The sequence below is a fragment of the Schistocerca gregaria genome, chromosome 5 (assembly GCF_023897955.1).
Source record: "Schistocerca gregaria isolate iqSchGreg1 chromosome 5, iqSchGreg1.2, whole genome shotgun sequence".
NCBI classification, from domain to species: domain Eukaryota; kingdom Metazoa; phylum Arthropoda; class Insecta; order Orthoptera; family Acrididae; genus Schistocerca; species Schistocerca gregaria.
Genome location: NC_064924.1, coordinates 273,824,386 through 273,831,793, shown reverse-complemented (window position 1 = coordinate 273,831,793; position 7,408 = coordinate 273,824,386). Strand labels below are relative to the sequence as shown.

The window sequence follows — 7,408 nt, the reverse complement described above, 5'->3', positions numbered from 1 at the left end:
ACATGCACCACTACAACTCCCAACTGCATGTGCCAAAGATGATGGAACTTTATGTCGCGTAAGCTAAGATGTGTACCTCGAGACATCTAGTGGCACTTCATACATACTATTTTGTTCTTATTTGAGAATATGTCATCATTACAACCATTTATGTACAAAAGAAATTCTTTATTTAACATTTTTTCATTTCACTTATATTAACAATGTGATTTACTGCCTTTCTATGATGCTTAGACTTATATGCATTTCATAAATGCTTTCCAGTGATGAAAATCAGTCAGGTTCGATCCATTTTGATTTGGTTTATTTTATTTATTTCCCGACAAGTGGTAGGACATGTTTCTGATGGTACTGTAGGCCACTTCCTGCATGAGGAAGTGCAGAGGCCCTGTCTCTGCCTACATGAGATGGGGCACAAAGAATGTCCCCCATGTTGTATGACTCTATAAAATTTGATAAGAAATTTGAAATATTAGGTTGCTGAGCAAGCACAGAAAAAAGTTGTTCTTATGTTTTGAAGAATGCGAACTACCCTAAAAATTGTTTAATTTTGCAGAATATGAACTACCTTGACTCGGGAAACTGTTGAATGGGAATATGGAGGTTGTTTTCGAAGTATTAGTTACGGTTCAGTCTAGTGCTACTACTGATTCTACCTTCTTTTGCAGCAACTCAACTCAAAATTGTTGACTGTAACACCCAGAAACTACATATACAGATCACACCACCACAGCCTCAATGTTCAGAACTGTGATGATATATACAAAATCCTAGCAGCCAGAGATCTGGAACAAGAAGAAGGAAGAAGGAATATTTTTGTCTGAGCTGTGTTCGAACTGTGTGCAACACCTGGTGATGTATGTATGGTTGACTAAATAACTATTGGTCTATCACCCCTGCGAGTTACAACTGATGCATTACAGCAAAACTTGGCAATAACATCAAGCAGGCATTACCAGGCTGCACAGAGAAGTACCATGGCCTTCCAAATCTAAGATCATTTTGTTGGCACCAGATGGGATAAATTTTAATAGCTTTTCTCCACACTTTAATGGCAATAATACTGCCAGACTTCAATAGGAGAGCTTAAATATTTGAGATTGGCATTGTGAAACAGAAGTTCAAATTGTCAGTCAAAAGCAATCAAACAAAAAGTTAAAAATTAGTGATGGGATTAGGTTATCTTAATATACAGCGCCTTGTAATCTGCTGCTGAATTTTTTGGGACAGGTTTAAAAATTTGAAAGGTATGTCAATTGCAACTTGCATAAAGAGAAATGCAGCTTTCATTCGAGCTTTCAAAATTCAGAACTTCATCTTAGCATTGATTGCTGGATACACCAGTGTTTTTTCTATTCATTTAAAGCCATTTTATCTTGTAAAAATTGTTAGACACTATATTATGTTAAAATAACTCCTGGTGCAATATACAAAAAGTCAAGTTGATGTCATGTCCAATCGTGCATTGAAGCTATCTTTTTACTCTCAGAGGTACGATTGTTGAAATTTGGATATTCCCTGACCAATATTTCCAGCAGTTTATTTCATTTTCATACTTTGGTAAGGACCTAAGAAAACTCTTGCCGATTCATGAGACTATTTGAATATAAGATGACAAAACAGTTCTTAAACAACAAAAGATTTTAATTTTGAAATGATAACAAAATCAAGTGACTATTGACAATTTTATGAAGTATAAATGACATAATGTAACAATGAAAGCATGTGCATTTATAACGGAAGGATCAGATACTTCGTTTCTCCCTTTATCTTAATTTTTTTTTTAAATTTTGCACTACTTCTGAGTATTCTGTACAATGTGTAAATGTTCAACTAACAGATAGAATTTACAAGTAAATTACATTACATATGCACAGTATTATTACATACACATTTATGTATAAGAAATCACTTCTAAAATGCAGTGACATAAAATCTTAAAAATATTTCTACACAATAGAAAATATACATTAAATACTATACACAAAAATTCTGATTTCATATTATTACAGAATTATAATTACACTATGTTTATGCATTTTCACATAGAGAAGTCAAGTGATCTCAGTGGATGCATGTAACAGGCCATGAGAAAGTAAAACAAGAAATTCTGCAAAAAATCATCGTTTGCCTTACAAGATAAAGGGCTAGAGTTCATAGCATTTATGAAACATTAGAAATGTCACAGAACTTATAGTGTCCCTCCAGTGAGATCACCTGCCATTAAACAACAGAAAACAAATGACAGCATTATAAATGTGCATTCACAACTTTAGTACCACGATTTGCTAACAAAAATATAATTTCTACCCTTAACATTACAACTTATATAATATTCTATACATAATCACAGATCACTAAAGCATGGACACTTACTATTACTTTGGTACTAAAATCTGGCATCCACAAACTTATTAAAACAAGTTAATTCTGCTCCTGCAGTATTAATTTACCAATTATGCATAACAAGTAACTTTTTTTAAAAAGAAAAAAATAAACAACAGTACACTGTATGAAGATTTGCAGGAATTAGTGAAACATTGAACATCTGAGCAAAACATTATTTTAAGCTGTGTAAATTTATCAGTATCCTTTTCTGCATTTATTAATGGAATGATCAAATTTCTATGTGCCTGCACTGAATGAGGACACCAATAACAGACATGGAGGATGCATTTTTTTTTATCACAGCACAATATAAGGAAAAACCATGACATCATCAGAGACTTATCAATCTACTTATATACTTATTCTAGAAGAGCAACCAGTACTTGGCAACAAAAAGAATAAGCTGCCACAGTCACTAATGTCATAAATAAAAAAATAAAAACTTAGGGTCAATTACTATTCCACAAAGTGTATTCAAAAATTATACCCGACTACAAAAAGGATTGATTAACATACTACTGATTATCTTAACCAGTGAAGATTGATTGAAGAACACGTTAACATTGTTTATAAACCGTAATTTATACATCATGTGGTTCATTTCTGTTATTAAACTTTTAAGTCTGATATATGAGTTTTACTGTAGTTACCAAACACTTGATTAGAAAGGTGACTATGTTTACAGTAACTGCATTGAAAGCAATTTTATTGATAAGAGATTTTAAATATCTGACAACACGAAATAGTTTAGAAAATATACATAACAGCGATGTAGTAAAAATGGCAATGAAGTATACGTAATTGAATAAAGACTAAGGGAAAAAGCTGACTGTGGAGATTCTGTCATTGGGAACAAAACTATGTCAAAGGAACTTAAAGAAGGCGACTTGGGAGAAATTGATTACTAAAAAAAATATAAATTTCAGTCAACAACAGATTTTATGAGCTGAAGTACACATTTCTCATAGAGACCTTAAAACAGTATAAGCTCTGTCACTCAACAAGAATGAAAATACAATTTCCTAAAGATACTTGCAACAACGCTGCAAGTCATGTAAAGCAAATATTCACCCACTATTAAATTATTAACAGAAATAAATGTTCACTATCTTCATTTATAAAAAGGAACTTACATTATTACATGTACTTACAGCATTGATCACATTAAGAAAATACTTAAAAATTTACCAAGGTTATTAATCACATTCACTGATAACTGCTCAACTAATTGTACTCAGTTTCATGAAAAACAATAACACAGCTCACTCACACACACACACACACACACACACACACACACACACACACACACACACACACACACACACACACACACACAAAATTCAGCATAAAAAGTACAGCACTAAAAACGACTGAATTGACTCACATGAAGACCTGTGAGATTATTGTGGAAAACATTTTACAGACCAATGTTTTGGCTGGTCTACTGTGCCTACCTCATAGCAACTGAGCATCACACAGTCACTGGCATTTAATCAAATGATCTTCAACAACTATAGAAAGAACTACATTACACATAAATAAAAAGTAATCAAGGGACCTGCTGTACTTAACAAGTGATTAAATGAAAACTCTGCTTGTGAAACCACCATTTTAAAGGAAAAAACCACACATTGCTTCACACCAAAAAAACAATAGCATTAGATCTGTGAGGCTCAACAAAATGAAACATATTTGCAGCAGCACCTGCTGTAGCGTGTGATGCTTACTAAGGCACTTCTAAGTACTCGGCCCACTTGCCGTGGCAAACTTACGAAATTTTCCTACACAACACCGGGAAGGGGGTTTACCAAGTCTCCTGCATATACAGCACAAGTGCAATGCAGGGGTCGGAAGCAGAGACGGACTAGACTACCGAAGAATTTTTGGAACAATATACACTGTCCGTCGGAGCCGTTTAGGCGTCTCTTGAGGATTCAGATATTTCCCCTCACACCTATAATTGTAATGTTTTAATGTCTATTTACCAATAATTTTATTAATGCAAGCCTTAAAAATATTACTCTAGGTACATCTTACAAACTAAACTTAAAGTACAGTTACTTTAATTTTTAGATGTTAACCTAATTCCACTTCTAGAACTGTCTGACATCCCACAAAATTCCAGTAGCGACTGAAAAATTTCCCTATTTTAAACATGTTAAAGCATAAAAAGTGACAAGAAAGAACGGAATTTTAACATAAAAAGACCATTACACTGAACTTTGAGAACCCGCTGGCCCTAGCTTCGCGCCCCTTCCCCTGCCCCCTCCCTCCCCGCCGGCCCACCCCCCACCCCCCCTGCAGCTCGAGGCCGGGGTGCCGCCATGTTAGAATTGCGGCGCAATCCAGGTGTGATGCGGGCCGTGGAGCATCAGCCGAAGCATGCCACTCTGCCGGTAAAGTGGTTTCACCCACCCCCCCTCGCTGCTCCCCCGTGCACCACCTGCAACAGAGAAGATGTCAAAAATACTGTTCCCTGGGTACAAAACAACAAAATATAGAACTGACATAAAAACTTTTTTATTCACTGGAAATTAAGACTCTGCATTACATTCTGCTGGGTTTGTCTATTGTTTGCACTGTGACTATGGTTTCCACCTTTGTGTACGTTATTGATGGCTGTCTTGTTATAAAAATATGATTGAAGGGAAGACACCTTGTGCTGTCTGTGCCAAAGCCACCACTTGTTTCTGTATAAGTTTTACGAATGTGAGAAGCAGAAACAGGGTAGGGGGTAGAAAACAAAAACGGTGATGTTGCAATGTGTTCTCTTTATTGAAAGTCTCTTTGGGTTTCCTCACTGCTTCTGCTGATGAGACCCACTGAGAACAGATGTAAGGCTGCAAATCAATGTCCAACATAGGACTCAGTGCCATGTGCCACCAATCACAGTTACTGCCCTCAAAGACTGGGCACATGGTGCCGTCCTTAGTAGAACAATGGCAGCGACATATATCGCACTCTGAAATGATTTTCTAACTCGTCACACCGAAGAATGTTCTGTTTTGATGCAGGATAGTAGAGGCTTCCACATCCTGCTAAAAGGAAACCCATTGTGTGTATTAATTAAATTATCCTCCAACCTAATTTCAAATGCCTCTTTATAGAGGTTGTTCCAAAAACTGGAAGTGTTGGCAACTATCACAGTTTTGTCAATTTTCATACTGTGTCCCTCTTTTAAGCAATCTGTTACCGCTGATTTTTCCGTCTGTTTTAGCCTCTTATCACGGCGATGTTCCACGCACCTGTCATGAAGTGTGCGAATCAATTGACTGATTTAAGCCTTCCCACATCGATAAGGAATTTTGTATACACCAGGCTTCCTAAGCCCCAAATCATCTTTCACAGTCCTAAGTAATGCTCTAATCTTTGAAGGTGGATGGAACACACTCTTAATGTTAAAATTTCTCAAAATTCTTCCAATCTTAACTGATATGCCCCAAGGCCATCGATTTATGCTCCTCTTCATGCACCTCCGCTGATGGTCCAAACTCCATGGCCCGACGAATTTGGTTCTCCAAGTATCCATGTTCCTTAAAAAAACAGTCATCAAATGCACAAATTCATGGGTTAAACTGTCCCATGTCGGAAGTGCAATATGATCTGCGTAGAAATCCTCAGGATGTCCCAGAGTACCATCTGTTTTTTTGTAAACCATAACGTCCAAGAATGGAATCGTCCTATCACTTTCAACCTCCATGGTCAAGTTAATGCTGAGGTGAAGACAGTTGAAGTGGTACAAAAATCTTTTGAGAGCATCACGTCCATGGAGCCATACGGAAAACATATAATCTACATACTTCCATCTGCATGTTGGTTGCAAAGTTGAAGTCATCAGTGCCATTTCCTCAAAGTCCTCCATAAATAAATTGCTGAATATGGATGATAAAGTACTATGCACAGCTACTCTATCATTCTGCTAAAAAAATGTTGCTATTAAATAAAAATGTCTATGACATGTCTCCACACAATCCTTTCTTTCAGGAGTGCTACTTCTGCAAGGTTTGCAGGAGATCTTCTGTAAAGTTTGGAAGTTAGGAGACAAGGTACTGGCAGAAGTAAAGCTGTGAGGATGGGGCGTGAGTCGTGCTTGGGTAGCTCAGATGGTAGAGCAATTGTCCGTGAAAGGCAAAGGTCCCGAGTTCGAGTCTTGGTCCGGCACACAGTTTTAATCTGCCAGGAAGTTTCCAGAATGGATAGCTTCGAGAGTCAAGTAGGTAATAAGACAAGGGCTAGTAGAAATCCTTGGGTAACAGAAGAGATATTGAACTTAACTGATGAAAAGAGAAAATATAAAAATGCAGTAAATGAAGCAGACAAACAGACAAGAAATGCAAAATGGCTAAGGAGGGCTCTATAGAGGACAATGAGGATAATGGAATGTAGCTGAATTAAATCAGATGATGTTGAGGGAATGAGGGAATTAGATTAGGATATGAGACACTTAAAAGTAGTAGATGAGTTTTGCTATTTGGCGAGCAACTGATGATGCTCGAAGTAGGGAGGATATAAAATGTAGACTGGTTATGGTAAGGAAGGCGTTCCTAAAGAAGAGAAATTTGTTAACATCGAATACAGATTTGTGTGTCAGGAAGTTGTTTCTGAAAGTATTTGTATGGAGTGTAGTCGTGTATGGAAGTGAATCATGGACGATAAACAGTTTAGACATCAAAATAATAGAATAGAATCTTTCAATGTGGAAGATTAGACGGGTAGATCATGTAACTAATGAGGAGGCACTGAATAGAACTGGGGAGAAGAAGAATTTGTGGCACAACTTGACTAGAAGAAGGGATCGGTTGAAAGGACACATTCTGAAGCATCAAGAGATCACCAATTTAGTATTCAAGGGAATTGTGGATGGCAAAAATCAGAGGGAGACCAAGAGATGAATATGCTAAACAGATTCAGAAGGATGTAGGTTGCAGTAGTTATTCGGAGACGGAGAGGCCTACACAGGATAGAGTAGCATGGAGAGCTGCATTAAACCAGTCTCTGGACTCAAGGTAACAACAAC

General features: G+C 36.9%; 1 protein-coding gene across 1 annotated transcript in view; it reads right to left on the bottom strand.

Moving 5' to 3' along the window:
• Positions 1 to 1,623: 1,623 nt before the first annotated feature.
• LOC126271946 (transportin-1) overlaps positions 1,624 to 7,408 on the bottom strand; it is a 128,203-nt gene continuing 122,418 nt past the window's right edge. The window contains exon 20 of the mRNA XM_049974374.1: positions 1,624 to 4,834. The gene's annotated coding sequence lies outside the window, so the exon portion shown is untranslated. The remainder of the gene's footprint in view (positions 4,835 to 7,408) is intronic.